Source organism: Oculina patagonica, chromosome 11, assembly GCF_052425735.1.
Source record: "Oculina patagonica isolate OP01 chromosome 11, crgOcupat, whole genome shotgun sequence".
NCBI lineage: Eukaryota > Metazoa > Cnidaria > Anthozoa > Scleractinia > Oculinidae > Oculina > Oculina patagonica.
In genome coordinates, this window is record NC_135768.1 from 21,575,007 (window position 1) to 21,593,913 (window position 18,907).

An 18,907-nucleotide genomic window follows, 5' to 3' on the forward strand; every position below is an offset into this window, starting at 1 on the left:
ACATCAGTGAAATACCAGGAAATCTTTCGCGCGAAAAAATCATATCTTCACAGTGAAAATAACGTGTTATTTTCACATGTGAAGATATCGATTTCGAAACATTTTCTGACAAGTTTGCCCTGTTTCAATGCTGAATGAGCCAAAGAAAATCGATATTAAGTCGAAACATCGTCGGCAATCTTCGGAAAATGTTCGGAACCATTCGTACGACATTCGGACAACATTTTGAGAATCTTCGGAAATCTTCGGAAAATCGTCAAAAACATCGTAATTGATAGGTTTATATAATAAACAGAATATTACATGGTTGCTTGGAGATATGAAATTTATCTTCTCGTTCGCTGCGCTCACTTGTTGTTGTTGTTGTTGTCACTCGTGAGATATCGATACTCGAAGATAAATTTCATATCTCCGCGCAACCATGTAATATCCTCTATTTATCTTAACACTTTAACAATATAAACTCGTGAGTTTCCTGTAAATGCTACCAGCTATGATGATAAGCTAATTAATTCCTATTTGGCTTTTTTCTCATTTTCCTTTTTAACACGACAACGTTATTGCAATTAAGTGTATATCACGAAGTTATATCATTATGTGATGACTGACTTTAATCCACTTTTTTCTCAAGAAATGTTGCATTTATTTTTAAACTAGCTGTTCTTGTTTCCTTTTTTGAATCTTTTTATTCAATTTAGGTACATATTGGGTTGCATTTGGCAATGAAAGATGTATTTTTGTAAAGAAATTTCGACATTTAAGCGGGGCTCTGTCTGTTTAAGAGAAACTTTCGGGCGTTTGTTTACGAGAGATGAGGGTTGTTTTGCGGATAGTCATATCACAAGCGAAGTGTTTTCAATTGCAATAAAATATTTTGGGTTCTAGGTAAAAATAGGTCAATTTATGTACCTACAGCTTAAAGCCAGCCGTACACTAGAGCAATTAGCTGAGCTATTCACCTTATTTACGTGCCCGTTTGCTCAGCCATTTACTCACTGCACATTTCACCGCAGACAGTGAGGAAAGTCAGCTTAGCAAGTTTGATTCGGAAGCCGCCATGTTGAACCACGTGAGCATTCTGCGTGTGTTTATTGGTCAGTTGATTTTCTGGCTGAGCAAGTAGCTCACGTCGCCTGCACACGTTGAGGATTTTTCCTCTCGATGCAAAAAATATCAAACACGATAGATATTTTCCTCAAGGCCTCGCGAGGTAAAATTCTCACGAAAAATGTCCGCACACGAGAGAAATCTGCTGAGCAAACGGGCACGCGAGGCCGTTAGCTCAGCTAGATGCTCTAGTGTGCGGGCGGCTTTTAAAGTCTTCTAAAAAGAGATCGTCTTGGTTATGTTTCCAGACAACAAGACATGAAGGACGACAACATGATTGAAAAGGAGGTAAATTTAGCCGATATGATAGCAATGTTATAAAGAAAAATGTAGAAAATACATAGGAAAGAGGAAAGAAGAAAAAGGAAAAATTAGCAGTAAATAGTCAGCACGGGGGGGTTACTCAAAAAAGTTTTATACGGTGAGGCTCCGCCCCGAGCTCAGACCCCTTACCCTTTTATATACCATTTGTGACAGAAATTGTACCCCTTTCGTATACCTTTTACTGAAAAAGGGTACCCCTTTCATATACCTAAAAGACATGGCATAGACTTAGAACAGGACGTTTTCTTGCCATTTTCACGTAGCGCTTAATACATTAAATACATACATTAAGCCGTAAATTGCGTCTGTTCGAAATATTTTATGGCCCTTTTAAATACCTAAATGACAGATTTCCATACCCTTTCGTATACCAAAACTTGTAAAATCCCTACCCTTTCATATACCTTAAGCCTGAAAAAGGTACCCCTTTCGGGCGGTGCCTCCCCGTATAGGCCATTATAGGGAGTACCCCCCCCCCCGGGATAGTCAGAAACCAATACACTAAACTTCTTACAGTGTCGGGTGTCGACAAGTGGGTGTTTCATCAGTCAGCGCTACAGTAAAAACCCGCGGGTAAGAACCTAACATTTAAGAAAAAAAGTTTTTCAAATTAGACCCCATTTATATTAGAACCTACTTAGCCTAAAATTTGAAAACAGGTTTGTTATTTTCTAAAATTGATTAAAAATGTTTACTTTGGGGAAAATAAGTTTGGACAAGGCTTTACTGTACATGTATTCAATGTCATGTTCTGAATGGAATATTCTTAATTTTTACATAAACACTTGTTTGGTAGGTAAATTTGATACAAATAAAAGGCTGAATATTACGAAAAGTTCTGTTAGCAACAATGTAAATTTTTTCTCAGGAAATAAGAACCTATTTAGAACCTAAAAAGCCTAAATTTGTGTTAGCTACCATTTATGTCAAAACCTGTTTAGACTAACCTGGAATAAACTAGGTTCTTACTCGCGGGGTTTTACTATAGAATACAATACATAAATAAAAAAGGCATGTAATATCAGAGAGTGCAAATCACTCCACTTTGCTTAGGCTACCTTGTTCTGTTTGGGATTTCTTTTTACCAACGTGGTCATATCATAGCAAATCTTTCATCTAAGATAAAGGTGAAATCAATGAACTCAATTTTTTGCGTATGAAAACGCCCCCCCGGGGGGGGGGTACTCCCTATAATAGCCTATACGGGGAGGCTCCGCCCAAAAGGGGTACATTTTTCAGGCTTCAGGTATATAAAAGGGTAGGGATTTCACAAGTTTAGGTATACGAAAGGGTATGGAAATCTGTCATTTAGGTTTTTGAAAGGGCCTTTAATTAAAATATTTCGAACAGATGCAATTTATGGCTGTATTATTAAGCGCTACTTGAAAATGACAAGAAAACTTCATGTTTTAAGTCAATACCATGACTTTCAGGTATATGAAAGGGGTACCTTTTTACATTAAAAGGTATACGAAAGGGGTACAATTTCTGGCAAAATGGTATATAAAAGGGTAAGGGGTAAGAGCTCGGGGCGGAGCTTCCCCGTACAAAACTTTTTTGGGTACCCCCCCCCCCGGGGGGGGGCCAACAAGGCGGTTAGAACCTCCGTGCAATACTTGCAAGAGACCTTGCTCGGGTGGATGACGGGTTGTTTGTCATTTTTTTTTCTTTCGTTTCCACAGCCGGTAAAAAGAGGTGGAAACGACTGTGGAAACGACGACGACTGTCAAACCGGGTATTGGTGGTAAGTTGGCATCACTAATGCACTTGACTCCTTTATGAGAGGCGCGGTGGCCTGACAGTACGTATTAAAGCGTGCTGGATTCCGGATCGAGCGGTCCGGGCTCCAGCCCTGGCCGGGTTCATTGTGTTGTGTTGTTGGGTATGACACTTAACTCTCACAGTACCTCTGTTCAACAAGGTGTAGAAATGAGTACCGGTGAATTTACTGCTGGGGGTAACCCTGCGATGGACTAAGATGCCATCCAGAGGGGACTAGAATACTTCATGTTACGGAAATCGGAATAAGCTCCGGCCTGATGGGCCAATAGGCCCGTATGCACACTTTACCTTACCCTTTTATTGGTGGTAGTAGTCTGCGAGAAGAGGAGCGAAAAAACGCAAGAAGGGCTGGAGACGGGGCCAACCTCTTCTTTTTTTACCGTTTATTTGTGCTTTTGCCTCTGGGAGCAGTTAAGCACTCTCATGGCTCTAAGGAAAATAAGTCACCATTACCCTTAGCCATGGCCAGTTTTCCTTTAGCCAGCCATTATGCAACAGCATTATTACTTTTTGGCGCTGCCTTTCGCTGACCCGATTCTAAGCTTTCAGAACAGGTTAACTGTAGATAAAAATGCTGTTTATCCACGCACTGTTAATCTGTTTTTCTTTTTTTTATCCACACAGCGAAGATGGCAATTGTTATAAAAATCATTGGAGCAGGTTTACAGCTTTTTGAGGGCTAAGCTCATCATGTGATAGTTTGAGGCATCATTTAATACAGTCCACGGATGACTTGAGTAATTAAAATTGTCAGTGTTTGTCATTAAGAAATAAATGTTGCCTCTTGAAAAGAAAGCTTGGCGCTGGTTTTATTCTGACTCCTAAGTAACTCTGGGTAAATTTGTCAGCAGTTGTCTAATGAACAATTAGACTACGAGCCCGAGTTTTCTATTTAAACAATAGAGTGTGAATTAGTGGTGAACTATAATTTAACAATAAAATGTTTCTGTCGAAGAACTCGAGGGCTAATATTTGTTTTAAGAACATCAAATTTCCGCGGGGCAACTATGGCAACTCCCAGGGGGGGTACTCCGGGATCCAAGTGACGGGGATGTGCGAAGGATTTTTTTGGGGTCGAAATTTTCGATTCCGGGATTTTTTTGGGAAGGAGAATTTGGCAGGTATTTCTTTGGGTGACTTAATTAAAATAGGGGATTTGTTAGGTATTAAAATCAAACTAAAGTGCCTTGGCGCGGCATTGGCAATTAAGGGGTGATTTGACTAGGGATTTTTTTGGCGTTTTTTTTTTTGGTCCGGGGATTTTTTTGGGTAATGTTGGGAGACTTTGGGATTTTTTTGGGTCTTGAGTTTTGCCTCCATTCGATCATCCCCGTCACTTTTATCCCGGAGTACCCCCCCTGGGGGGCAACTATCAGACCGATAGTTCCGATACAGAAACACTCTATTGTCTTTATTGTTCACCACTAAATTTTCTTTCGCGCGCACATACAAAAACAAGCATCGTGAATTATTTTTACTTTTGAGGATAAAAAACTCAATTGAAAGCCGAAATTTAACAAACGAAACAAAACTAGACGAGAAACCCACTAAATGCAGTGAATTTGGTTGGGTTTTTTTGGTCTGCAGGCAGCTTGTTTACAAAAAAACAGTCATGGGCGGGCACTATCGATCCGGGCATTTTTCACGGGAGGGCACTATGGGCTGATAGTGCCCTCCGGCGGACGGGCACTATCGCATCACGTGTTCAATTTAAACCAATCAGAATCGGAGAAAATTTAGTGGTGAACTATAATGTTAAAATAGTGCCCGTCGAAGTAAAATGGCCGAATCGATAGTGCCCGCCCGTGATTTTTTTTTGTAAACAAGCGTAACAAAAAAAAAACCAACCAAATTCACTGTATTTATAGTGGGTTTCTTGTCTGGTTTGCTTCGTTTGTAAAATTTCGGCTTTCAATTGAGTTTTTTATCCTGAAAAGTAAAAAATAATTCACAATGCTTGTTTTTGCATTGGTGTGCGGAAGAAAATGTAGTGGTGAACAATAAAGACAACACAATAATCATCTGCTTTTATGTAATTTAACGCTTAAAACAAACTTCAAAGTAGGTAGAACACTTTCAAGGAAAATAACATTGCGTAATATTGCTGGGAAACCATCTTACTACTTGCTTATTAGGAATAGAATTAGTAAAATACAATAATCATCTGCTTCTATGTAATTTAACGCTTTAAACAAACTTCAAAGTAGGTAGAACACTTTCAAGGAAAATAACATTGCGTAATATTGCTGGGAAACCATCTTACTACTTGCTTATTAGGAATAGAATTAACAAAACACAATAATCATCTGCTTTTATGTAATTTAACGCTTTAAACAAACTTCAAAGTAGGTAGAACACTTTCAAGGAAAATAACATTGTCGTGATATTGCTGGGAAACCATCTTACTATTTGCTTGTAAGGAATAGAATTAGTAAAATGCAATAATCATCTGCTTTTATGTAATTTAACGCTTTAAAGGAGAAGTTCACTCCAGAATGGCCATTTATTTTCTTTACGCCAATAAAAAGTTTATACAAAGATATTGTATTCACCAAAATTTCAGCCTGTAACGTGCGCTATAACCCTACAAAATCTTTCTCTGCAGTAGCCCGAAACTCGACCACAGAACGCCGCCATCTTGGAGCTGATAATGTATGCGTGACGTCAAATAGCTCAGCCTGAAGTTTGGCGGGAAAATTAAATAGTCGAAACTCCTTGTTTCTTTGTAGTGGCTTTTGTTTGCCAAAATCCCTGTTTGTGCAGCTCCGTGTTGCTCAAACAGAGCTCCAGGAGAAACAAAAATCTTTTCAACGTCTTTCAATATCTAAAAGAAAATTGCTCAAGAATGGCTTATAAGAATGGACAAATATTTGTGTGTTCCGAAAACTATACGGAAGACTGCTTCGAAGAAGATCACGTCTCCTACGTGAAAATACCCACACACAAAAAAAGAAAGAGCCAGACGCAATACCAACCAATGATACGTTTATGTTATTTCACTTTTAACTTACGTAATTTCAGGGAGGATTTTTTATCAACCAGAGAAACTCTTCTTGATCAAATATAAGATCGCAACTCCCAAGTGAGCTTTATGTCATTTTTTGTAGTTGACTGACTGAGCTAGAAATGTTTGAATTATTTCATTTTAGATCAAGCAAAATTTTAACTTTACTTATTACTTGTTTGTATCTTTTTCTCTGTCTTTTCCCTTCTATATTTATTTACATAAACAACCCAGTCATAGCATTTTAACAACTTAGCCCGTTTTGTTATTTCTATTATGAGAAGCTAGTTTTTTTTGCCCATTTAAGCAATTTTTGTTCATGCTGTATTTATATATTTTTTTCTGGCAAATAAAATGGTTGTTTTTGTTGTTGATTAAACGTAGGTCCCCGATTAAACGCCGGGTCAAAACTGCTAACTTTTAATTAAACGCCGGGGGCGTTTATTTGTGGTCGAGCAAATCAGTAAATATATTCTCTTAAATAGCACTGCTACGACAAACTGGTACGGGTTGCTACTTTGGTATTTTTTTATAATGTTCAAGGAAACGTCTGGCTTAAAATAACTGGGATGGATGCTGAAAACAAAATGAAACAGCAATGTTCGCGTTCGTGTTGTCATGACTGACGCACTGTCGGTTTATAACAGTGGAGGAGGACGTTTATAACCGGGGAGGACGTTGGCGACATTGCCGTTTATGGACTCATTGGTTGTTTATATTCTGTTTGTAACAAATCTTGATTGCAACATGCACGTGCCGTATGCAATACTGTTACTTTGGTAATAATCATCCTCGGAGACCCAGGAACAGTTTGTCGGGCGGGACGACGAGAAAAATCGTAATTCTCGAAGAATAAATAATAATAAATCAACCTGAAAAAATTACAGATAATTGCACTTCTTTAATAAACACCGGACCCCGATTAAAAACCGGCTTCAAATAAACGTCAGGTTTACCAGGCCAAGTTTGAAATAAACGGCGGGGGTGTTTGATTGGGAAAATACGGTAAGCAAAATGACTATCCTCTATTTTTTCCTTATTCTTTCGCCTCCTTTCGCTTGCATGTCGTTTGAATGGAGTTACAGAAGGAGATTTCTTAAAAATGGTTAGTATTGTGTCTGGCTTTTTCTTTCTTTTGTGGTTATTTCCACGCAGGAGACTGTATCTGTGATCTACTTTGAAGCAGTCTTCCACATAGTTTTCGGAACACACAAATATTTGTGTCCGCTTTTTAGCAATTGTTCTTTTAATTATCGGAAGATGGTGAAAAGAAACACCTCTTTTTGAATTTCTTGGAGCTCTGTTTGAGCAGAATGGAGCTGCACAAACAGGCATTTTGACAAACAAAGGCAATACAAAGAAACAAGGAGTTTCGAGTATTTAAATTTTCCCGCCAAACTTCAGGCTGAGCTCTTTGACGTCACGCATACATTATCAGCTCCAAGATGGCGGCGTTCAGTGGTCGAGTTTTGGGTACTTCAGAGAAAGATTTCGTAGGGTTATAGCGCACGTTGGAGGCTGAAATTTTGGTGAATAACATATCTTTGTATAAACTTATAAATGGCGTAAAGAAAATAAATGGCCATTCTGGAGTGAACTTCTCCTTTAAACAAACTTCAAAGTAGGTAGAGCACTTTCAAGGAAAATAACATTGTCGTGATATTGCTGGGAAACCATCTTACTACTTGCTTGTAAGGAATAGAATTAAAAAAATACAATAATCATATGCTAACAAACTTCAAAGTAGGTAGAACACTTTCAAGGAAAATAGCATTGCGTGATATTGCTGGGAAACTATCTTTCTACTTGCCTATTAGGAATAGAATTAGTACAACACATTTATCATCTATTTTAATGTAGTTTAACGATTAAAGCAAACTTCAAAGTGGGTAGAACACTTTCAAGCTACTTGCTTATACTACTTGCTTATTAGGAATAGAATTAGTACAATACATTTATCATCTGCTTTTATGTAATTTAACGATTAAAGTAAACTTCAAAATTGGTAGAACACTTTCAAAGAAAATAACATTACGTGATATTCCTGGGAAACCATTATACCGCTTGGCTATTAGGTTTGTTATTCTTATCTGTGTAAGTATCATTTTATTGGCATTGAATTGTAATAAATAAAGAACTAGCGAAATACACAATACAATTATCGTCAGCTGTTAGGAAATTTATTCACGCAAGCGGGGCCAATCATTGGATGGCACGATTCAATCGACACTGAACACCAAAAATATGACACATCTGTATGACACATCACCTAGCGATGTTGTTTTTTTAATTTTTTTTTGATGTTCCCCTAAATATTTTTTCCTTTTCTCGATAGTAATTTTTATAACAGAATAAAATGTTCTTTTTTATTTATATGCAACGGGAGCCGCGAAGGAATTGGTCGTTTTTTGTTTATTCATAGCATTTCATTTCTTTAGTTGTAAAGCACTTAAAAACAATTTTCTTCCTTGACAGATGTCATTTTATATCTTATCAGTTGCTAAATGGGGCCTAGTAAAACGCAAAAAGTCGCGGATAACATTCAGTTCTCCACAAAGAGCTAACCAGTAACGAAGGCTTACTACAGAAGAACGTGAAAAACTAAACGACAAAGCCACATTCTGGTGAGTCATGTTTGAAGCTTGTTTAAAAGATTAACAGCTGATTAACAAAGTTGCTCGCTTTTTTGCATAATGCCAAACGAGTACATGAGGAAAGTTCCTTCCGAAAGCAGTTCCTTTTCGTATAAGAAACATACAATAAGGTTGTAAAACATATTTAATCATAGAACGGCGAGTCACAGAGAAAGAAAATAATTATTGTAAAATCGTTTTTCTTCAAGCTCAGTGAAAACAATTTCACACAAGGTTTTCTTTTTTTGGTCACTGTGAGTCACTGTGACTCTTCAGTCCAAACTTTATCGAACTAGAAACGATTTCTGCTTAACTTTTCTTTTCCTCTTTATAATGAAGTTTAAGAACCCGCACCAAAGAAGACCTTGCTATAAAAGTTTTAATGCTACTTGAAATAGAAAGAAGTATTCCTTTAATTATAAACAAGAGTAGTAAGGATAAAGTACAAAATTAAATCCCTAATTTTAATTTTAGACAAGTGATACCGCGGTGAGTAGCACGCAACGTTTTCTTCCAGGTGTTTTTTAAGACAAATCCTATAACTAAAAGTTTTTGTAACCGAAAATAAAATTATTTAACTATGTTAAGTACTGCAGTAAAATATTTTGCCCAGGTAATCTGTAATGTTTAAACTTTTTTAACGTTCGGCTTGAATACTGTAGTTAAATATTCAGTGCGTTCCTTGCAGTCTGTTGCGATGTAACACACAGGTTTTCTATCGCCAGCACTACGTGAAATTAGGGCTATTTACGAAAAAACCTTAGTTTCTACAAGTATCTCAAAAGAGTTTCCCGAATTTATCTGTTTGCTGGGTTTACCAATTTCTATAGGCATGGATGCTCCGCTCCGCTATTAAAACAAACGAAGCCAAAAAATAAAACAAATCTTGTATTTAGAACATGATGTTGGCTTTTGTAGAGAAAACTTAAAAAAAAAAAAAAACAGAATTACCAAAGTTAAAAACAGATTATAGACACGGTTGAAGTGTAAATAAAATAAAAATAGTTGCTTTATTTTATATTTTAGGTACATTATTGATGTGTGTGGATCAAACGGTTTAAAATCGTACTCACTGAAATGTCCTCTAAGAAAAGCTCATCTGACTGTTATGGCGTCCAGTAGGAAGTCCAGTCAAGGGAGTTTTATATATTGACTTTTGGGTGATACCTAATCTACTAACTTCCTTTTAGAGAACCTCAGAGCTTCAAGATGAAACAAGGATTTGCTGTGTTTGTCTTTGCCCTTTGCCTGTTGGCTGCTTCTGCCATGCCGTATGAGTTTATGTATGAGTTTATGTTTATGTTTTATTATTGAATATAATTATGATGACGAAACATCACCATCAATAAGCCAGCTCACTAACATTATATAGTATCGTTTTTTCATGGCCAAGAGCTTGTTTCATTATCTTGAAATATGAAGAAAAACAGAAGATAAAAAAATTAATGAAAGCAAAGAAATATAAACTTGAGAGAGGCAAATTCTAACTAGAATGACAATTTTGAACTTTTGACAGTACATCTAATTGCAATAACGTTGTCATAGAAAAAAGCAAAATGGAAAAAAGACAAATAGGAATTAATTAGGCATTAACATGATATGGTTGAAATTCGCCTGATGAAACGGTCTCAAAATGCCTAATATACACGTAAATCAAATAATCTTCTAACACTTTAACAATAGAGAAGTTTTCAATTGAGTGTCGTAAAACCAAAACAAAGGTTATTACTCTGGCCAATCACAAAGGACACAGACAATCCAGTGAACCAATCAAAACTCGAAGCAAATACATGTAGCTGGTATGAAGCGCGGGAAAACGTGCGCGAGCGAGTCACGATTGGTTTTGGTTTTACTACTGATTGGCTGAGAAAGTGGCGCGAGATTTTTAAGCCAATCACTAAGCGTAGTAATGCAAAACCAAAGTAAACGCAATTTACTTTCGACACTCAAGTGTAATCTGCTCTATAAACTCGTGAGTTTCCTGTAAATGCCACCAGCTATGATGATAAGCTAATTAATTTCTATTTGGCTTTTCTCATTTTCCTTTTTAATATGACAACGTTATTGCAATTAAGTGTATATCACGAAGTTGAATGTGATGCACTTAAATCCACTTTTTTCTCAAGGAATGCTGCATTTATTTTTAAACTAGCTGTTCTTGTTTCCTTTTTTGAATCTTTTTATTCAATTTAGGTACATATTGGGTTGCGTTTGGCAGAAACAGAAAAGGGGAGGTCTTTATGTTTAAGAGAAGCTTTCGGCGTTTGTTTACCAGAGATGAGGGTTGTTTTGGGATAATCATATCACAAGCGAAGTGTTTTCAATTGCAATAAAATATTTCGGGTTCTAGTTTTGTCGATATTAGGCCATTTTTATGTACCTACAGCTTAAAGTCTTCTAAAAAGAGATCGTCTTGGTTATGTTTTCAGACAACAAGACATGAAGGACGACAACAAGATTGAAAAGGAGGTAAATTTAGCCGATATGATAGTTATGAAGAGAAATGAAGAAAATAGAATGGAAAGAGAAAAGAAGAAAAAGGACAAATTAGCAGTAAATAGTCAGCCCGGGGGGGTACTCAAAAAGGTTTTATACGGGGAGGCTCCGCCCCGAGCTCTGACCCCTTACCCTTATACCATTTGGCATAGACTTAGAACAGGACTTTTCTTTTATGATGAATAATTTTATGGTTTTCTTTGTGTTATATTATTGCCCCTCTTGCCAATTAAGGGGTAATTTGACAAGAGATTTTTTGGGGGGTTATTTTTGGTCCAGGGAATTTTTTGGGTAATGTCAGAAGACTTAGGGATTTTTTTGGGTCCTGAGTTTTTACTCCATTCAATCATCCCCGTCATTTACAAGCCGGAGTACCCCCCCCCCCTCCTGGGGGCGCCAACAAGGCGGTTAGAACCTGAGTGCAATACTTGCAAGAGACCTTGCTCAGGTGGATGACGGGTTGTTTGTCATTTTTTTCTTTCGTTTCCACAGCCGGTAAAAAGAGGTGGAACAGAATGTGGATACGGCCGACCCTGTGATATCTGGTTTACCTGGTAAGTTGGCATCACTAATGCACTTGATTCCTTTTACGAGAGGCGCGGTGGCCTGACAGTACGTAAGCGGGCTGGATTCCGGATCGCGCGGTCCGGGATCCAGCCCAGGCCGAGTTCATTGTGTTGTGCTGTTGGGTATGACACTTAACTCTCACAGTACCTCTGTTCAACCAGGTGTAGAAATGAGTACCGGTGAATTTACTGCTGGGGGTAACCCTCCGATGGACTAAGATGCCATCCAGAGGGGACTAGAATACTTCATGTTACGGAAATCGAAATGAGCTCCGGCCTGATGGGCCACTAGGCCCGTATGCAGACTTTACCTTACTCTTATTGGTGGTAGTAGTCTGCGAGAAGAGGAGCGAAAAAACGCAAGAAGGGCTGGAGAAGGGGCCAACCTCTTCTTTTTTACCGTTTATTTGTGCTTTTGCCTCTGGGAGCAGTGAAGCACTCTCATGGATCTGAGAGAAATAAGTCACCATTACCCTCAACCATAGCCAGTTTTCCTTTAGCCAGTCATTATGCAATGGATTAAAACTCCACAAAAAATGATGAAACTACAACTTCGAGTATAAATTGTCGGCAAAAGAACTTTGAACTTGAAGTAATATGTACATCGCGTATCGTACATCGTCCATCCCAGAAACTTACGAAAGCGAAATTTAAGTTATAATAACTTTCCTTTAAAAGCTGATCTAGAGAATCCCCATACCAAAATCTCACAAAAGCTTGCCGCACTTATAAACATCGCTCTATTTGCACTTAACTGAACAGGTTAACTGTATATAAAAATGTTGTTTATCCACACACTGTGTCACTGTTAACCTGTTTTTCTTTTTATTTCCACACAGCCACAATGGCTATTGTATTACTGGTCCAAGGAAAAGGTTTACAGATTTTTTTGTTTGAGGGCTAAGCTCATCATGTGATAATTTGAGGCATCATTTAAATACAGTCCACAGATGACTTGACTAATTAAAATTGTGTTTGTCATTAACAAATAAATGTTGCCTCTTGAAAAGGAAGCTTGGCGCTTGTTTTATTCTGACTCCTAAGTAACTGGGTAAATTTTCCATTAGTTGTCTAATTTAGAATAGTTTAAGTTTCACAAGCACGAGAAAAGGCACTAGTTTTAACATAAATTTCGGGTTCTCGTTTTGTCGATATTAGGTCAATCTATGTACCTACAGCTTAAAGTCTTCTAAAAAGAGATCGTCTTGGTTATGTTTTCAGACAACAAGAGATGAAGGACGACAACAAGATTGAAAAGGAGGTAAATTGAGCCCATATTTATTTTTGCATCAACTCCTTCAGTTGCTGTACGGGAGGGGGGGGGGGTAGGGTACTCCCTATAATAGCCTGTACGGGGAGGCTCCGCCCGAAAGGGGTACATTTTTCAGGCTTCAGGTATATAAAAGGGTAGGGATTTCACAAGTTTAGGTATACGAAAGGGTATGGAAATCTGTCATTTAGGTTTTTGAAAGGGCCTTTTATTAAAATATTTCGAACAGATGCAATTTATGGCTGTATTACCCGGTATTAAGCGCTACTTAAAAATGACAAGAAAACGTCATGTTTTAAGTCTATACCATGACTTTCAGGTATATGAAAGGAGTACTTTTTTTACATTAAAAGGTATACAAAAGGGGTACAATTTCTGGCAAAATGGTATATAAAAGGGTAAGGGGTAAGAGCTTGGGGCGGAGCTTCCCCGTACAAAACTTTTTTGGGTGAATTTATGCAGTGAATTTGGTTGGGTTTTTTTGTTTGCAGGCACGCTTGTTTACAAAAAAATGCACGGGTGCGCTCGGCAGGGCACTATGGGCTGATAGTGCCCTCCGGCGCGCGGGCACTATCGCGTCACGTGTTCAATTTAAACCAATCAGAATCGGAGAAAATTTAGTGATGAACTATAAGGGCTGATAGTGCCCTCCGGCGGACGGCCACTATCGCATCACGTGTTCAATTTAAACCAATCAGAATCGGAGAAAATTTAGTGGTGAACTATAATGTTAAAATAGTGCCCGTCGAAGTAAAATGGCCGAATCGATAGTGCCCGCCCGTGAATTTTTTTGTAAACAAGAAAAACTGCAGACAAAAAAACCCAACCAAATTCACTGTATTTAGTGGGTTTCTTGTCTGGTTTGCTTCGTTTGTAAAATTTCGGCTTTCAATTGAGTTTTTTATCCTGAAAAGTAAAAAATAATTCACAATGCTTGTTTTTGCATTGGTGTGCGGAAGAAAATGTAGTGGTGAACAATAAAGACAACACAATAATCATCTGCTTTTATGTAATTTAACGCTTAAAACAAACTTCAAAGTAGGTAGAACACTTTCAAGGAAAATAATATTGCGTAATATTGCTGGGAAACCATCTTACTACTTGCTTATTAGGAATAGAATTAGTAAAATACAATAATCATCTGCTTCTATGTAATTTAACGCTTTAAACAAACTTCAAAGTAGGTAGAACACTTTCAAGGAAAATAACATTGCGTAATATTGCTGGGAAACCATCTTACTACTTGCTTGTAAGGAATAGAATTAGCAAAACACAATAATCATCTGCTTTTATGTAATTTAACGCTTAAATCAAACTTCAAAGTAGGTAAAATACGTTCCAGGAAAATAACATTGTCGTGATATTGATGGGAAACCATCTTACTACTTGCTTGTAAGGAATAGAATTAGCAAAACACAATAATCATCTGCTTTTATGTAATTTAACGCTTAAATCAAACTTCAAAGTAGGTAAAACACGTTCAAGGAAAATAACATTGTCGTGATATTGATGGGAAACCATCTTACTACTTGCTTGTAAGAAATAGAATTAGCAAAACACAATAATCATCTGCTTTTATGTAATTTAACGCTTAAATCAAACTTCAAAGTAGGTAAAACACGTTCAAGGAAAATAACATTGTCGTGATATTGATGGGAAACCATCTTACTACTTGCTTATTAGGAATAGAATTAGCAAAACACAATTATCATCTGCTTTTATGTAATTTAAGGCTTAAAACAAACTTCAAAGTAGGTAGAACACTTTCAAGAAAAATAACATTGTATGATATTCCTGGGAAAACATCTTACTACTTGCTTATTAGGAGTAGAATTAGTAAAATACAACTAGTAGTAATTGGAAATTAGGGGAGTGCGTTCGGTAGGGTGGGGTGATGGGGGGGGGGGGGGGGGAAGGGAAAGCTGGAGGCAAGGGGTGGGAGTATGATATTATGTTTTCATATTTTCTTGATATTTGAGGTCTGTTTGTGATGTACAAACTACAATGAAAAGTCCATGCAGAAAATGTGACATTGTCTAGCTGAAACCTGATCTGCTTGTACCAACCCATCTTTCTAAACCATAAGAGAAGAATAAAGCCTTTTGATTGTGCCAAGAAAAGTGGCTAAAGGTCTTTCATGAATCCAAATAGAGTAGAATATATATCAAGAAGATACTCTGGAAAATGTTCGTATAGTTATTTGTAATATATACTAACAGTAACAAAAGACTACTTAACTGAAATGTACACGTAGACACATTTTGATACCAATGATAAAATACAATAGATCTAGAGGTAACTCAACAGTAATATAAAATGGTGCACAACTTGAAATAGTCTGCATTCAGCTTGTCAATGCTTAGTGGCCGAAGGGAATATATTGGTGTATTATAGAGTCTCACAAGTCTGTACGCAGAGACTGAAGTTGAATCGGTTGAGCAAAGCAGCTGAGTTGACACATCACAACTCGGTGTCATCACCGTGGGCGAACCACTACACAGCTTTCTCATTTTCTGATAAGTAGCTTTAGTCATATTTGCCACTGATGCTCCGAATAATATATGTAGATACAACTTCACTTAAGCACACACAAAAGCACAGTCGAAAGTACATGGATTACCAGCTCTGAGCCTGTTATCCTATCATCGCTGTTGTTGTGTTTTTGCGAGACACAAAAATACCAGTTCCCGCCGCGTCGCTGCGAAGAAGCTCATATAATTTTTCACGAACGGACACTATTTTAAAGACGTTTGGTGGCGGACTAAAACTCTACTTCCCTGGACAAAACCCTGTTATGCTTTCCACATCTTTGTGCGATTCCAAAATGGACGCCATATTGAAAGATCACGAAGCACCAACCTCGTACCCAGGGCCTCTCTCCTTTTCCCAAGCACATGGCATGGAGATGACGTCATTCGCCCCTGAAAAATTTTCTGGGGCGGCCAAATTGATGACCATACAAAGATAGCCCAAAAAACTCGACTACAAACGGATTAGGACAGCGTTCTCCTTCGTCGAACGCAATAATCATCTGCTTTTATGTAATTTAACGCTTAAAACAAACTTCAAAGTAGGTAGAGCACTTTCAAGGAAAAACTTCGTCGTGATATTGCTGGGAAACTATCTTTCTACTTGCCTATTAGGAATAGAATTAGTACAACACATTTATCATCTATTTTAATGTAGTTTAACGATTAAAGCAAACTTCAAAGTGGGTAGAACACTTTCAAGCTACTTGCTTATACTACTTGCTTATTAGGAATAGAATTAGTACAATACATTTATCATCTGCTTTTATGTAATTTAACGATTAAAGTAAACTTCAAAATTGGTAGAACACTTTCAAAGAAAATAACATTACGTGATATTCCTGGGAAACCATTATACCGCTTGGCTATTAGGTTTGTTATTCTTATCTGTGTAAGTATCATTTTATTGGCATTGAATTGTAATAAATAAAGAACTAGCGAAATACACAATACAATTATCGTCAGCTGTTAGGAAATTTATTCACGCAAGCGGGGCCAATCATTGGATGGCACGATTCAATCGACACTGAACACCAAAAATATGACACATCTGTATGACACATCACCTAGCGATGTTGTTTTTTTAATTTTTTTTTGATGTTCCCCTAAATATTTTTTCCTTTTCTCGATAGTAATTTTTATAACAGAATAAAATGTTCTTTTTTATTTATATGCAACGGGAGCCGCGAAGGAATTGGTCGTTTTTTGTTTATTCATAGCATTTCATTTCTTTAGTTGTAAAGCACTTAAAAACAATTTTCTTCCTTGACAGATGTCATTTTATATCTTATCAGTTGCTAAATGGGGCCTAGTAAAACGCAAAAAGTCGCGGATAACATTCAGTTCTCCACAAAGAGCTAACCAGTAACGAAGGCTTACTACAGAAGAACGTGAAAAACTAAACGACAAAGCCACATTCTGGTGAGTCATGTTTGAAGCTTGTTTAAAAGATTAACAGCTGATTAACAAAGTTGCTCGCTTTTTTGCATAATGCCAAACGAGTACATGAGGAAAGTTCCTTCCGAAAGCAGTTCCTTTTCGTTTAAGAAACATACAATAAGGTTGTAAAACATATTTAATCATAGAACGGCGAGTCACAGAGAAAGAAAATAATTATTGTAAAATCGTTTTTCTTCAAGCTCAGTGAAAACAATTTCACACAAGGTTTTCTTTTTTTGGTCACTGTGAGTCACTGTGACTCTTCAGTCCAAACTTTATCGAACTAGAAACGATTTCTGCTTAACTTTTCTTTTCCTCTTTATAATGAAGTTTAAGAACCCGCACCAAAGAAGACCTTGCTATAAAAGTTTAAATGCTACTTGAAATAGAAAGAAGTATTCCTTTAATTATAAACAAGAGTAGTAAGGATAAAGTACAAAATTAAATCCCTAATTTTAATTTTAGACAAGTGATACCGCGGCGAGTAGCACGCAACGTTTTCTTCCAGGTGTTTTTTAAGACAAATCCTATAACTGAAAGTTTTTGTAACCGAAAATAAAATTATTTAACTATGTTAAGTACTGCAGTAAAATATTTTGCCCAGGTAATCTGTAATGTTTAAACTTTTTTAACGTTCGGCTTGAATACTGTAGTTAAATATTCAGTGCGTTCCTTGCAGTCTGTTGCGATGTAACACACAGGTTTTCTATCGCCAGCACTACGTGAAATTAGGGCTATTTACGAAAAAACCTTAGTTTCTACAAGTATCTCAAAAGAGTTTCCCGAATTTATCTGTTTGCTGGGTTTACCAATTTCTATAGGCATGGATGCTCCGCTCCGCTATTAAAACAAACGAAGCCAAAAAATAAAACAAATCTTGTATTTAGAACATGATGTTGGCTTTTGTAGAGAAAACTTAAAAAAAAAAAAAACAGAATTACCAAAGTTAAAAACAGATTATAGACACGGTTGAAGTGTAAATAAAAATAAAAATAGTTGCTTTATTTTATATTTTAGGTACATTATTGATGTGTGTGGATCAAACGGTTTAAAATCGTACTCACTGAAATGTCCTCTAAGAAAAGCTCATCTGACTGTTATGGCGTCCAGTAGGAAGTCCAGTCAAGGGAGTTTTATATATTGACTTTTGGGTGATACCTAATCTACTAACTTCCTTTTAGAGAACCTCAGAGCTTCAAGATGAAACAAGGATTTGCTGTGTTTGTCTTTGCCCTTTGCCTGTTGGCTGCTTCTGCCATGCCGTATGAGTTTATGTATGAGTTCATGTTTATGTTTTATTATTGAATATAATTATGATGACGAAACATCACCATCAATAAGCCAGCTCACTAACATTATATAGTATCGTTTTTTCATGGCCAAGAGCTTGTTTCATTATCTTGAAATATGAAGAAAAACAGAAGATAAAAAAATTAATGAAAGCAAAGAAATATAAACTTGAGAGAGGCAAATTCTAACTAGAATGACAATTTTGAACTTTTGACAGTACATCTAATTGCAATAACGTTGTCATAGAAAAAAGCAAAATGGAAAAAAGACAAATAGGAATTAATTAGGCATTAACATGATATGGTTGAAATTCGCCTGATGAAACGGTCTCAAAATGCCTAATATACACGTAAATCAAATAATCTTCTAACACTTTAACAATAGAGAAGTTTTCAATTGAGTGTCGTAAAACCAAAACAAAGGTTATTACTCTGGCCAATCACAAAGGACACAGACAATCCAGTGAA

General features: G+C 36.9%; 3 long non-coding RNA genes across 3 annotated transcripts; all 3 read left to right on the plus strand.

Annotated features, from left to right (window-relative positions):
• Window positions 1-1,315: 1,315 nt before the first annotated feature.
• On the plus strand, window positions 1,316-4,009 carry LOC144630740 (uncharacterized). Its single transcript, XR_013566634.1, has 3 exons — window positions 1,316-1,395; window positions 3,114-3,175; window positions 3,838-4,009. It is a non-coding gene; the product is annotated as an uncharacterized LOC144630740 (long non-coding RNA).
• A 4,703-nt stretch (window positions 4,010-8,712) lies between these two features.
• On the plus strand, window positions 8,713-11,883 carry LOC144630739 (uncharacterized). The gene is made up of 4 exons (XR_013566633.1): window positions 8,713-8,841; window positions 10,041-10,127; window positions 11,280-11,319; window positions 11,839-11,883. It is a non-coding gene; the product is annotated as an uncharacterized LOC144630739 (long non-coding RNA).
• A 5,124-nt stretch (window positions 11,884-17,007) lies between these two features.
• Window positions 17,008-18,418, plus strand: LOC144629576 (uncharacterized). The gene is made up of 2 exons (XR_013566400.1): window positions 17,008-17,132; window positions 18,332-18,418. It is a non-coding gene; the product is annotated as an uncharacterized LOC144629576 (long non-coding RNA).
• The last annotated feature ends 489 nt before the right edge of the window (window positions 18,419-18,907 follow it).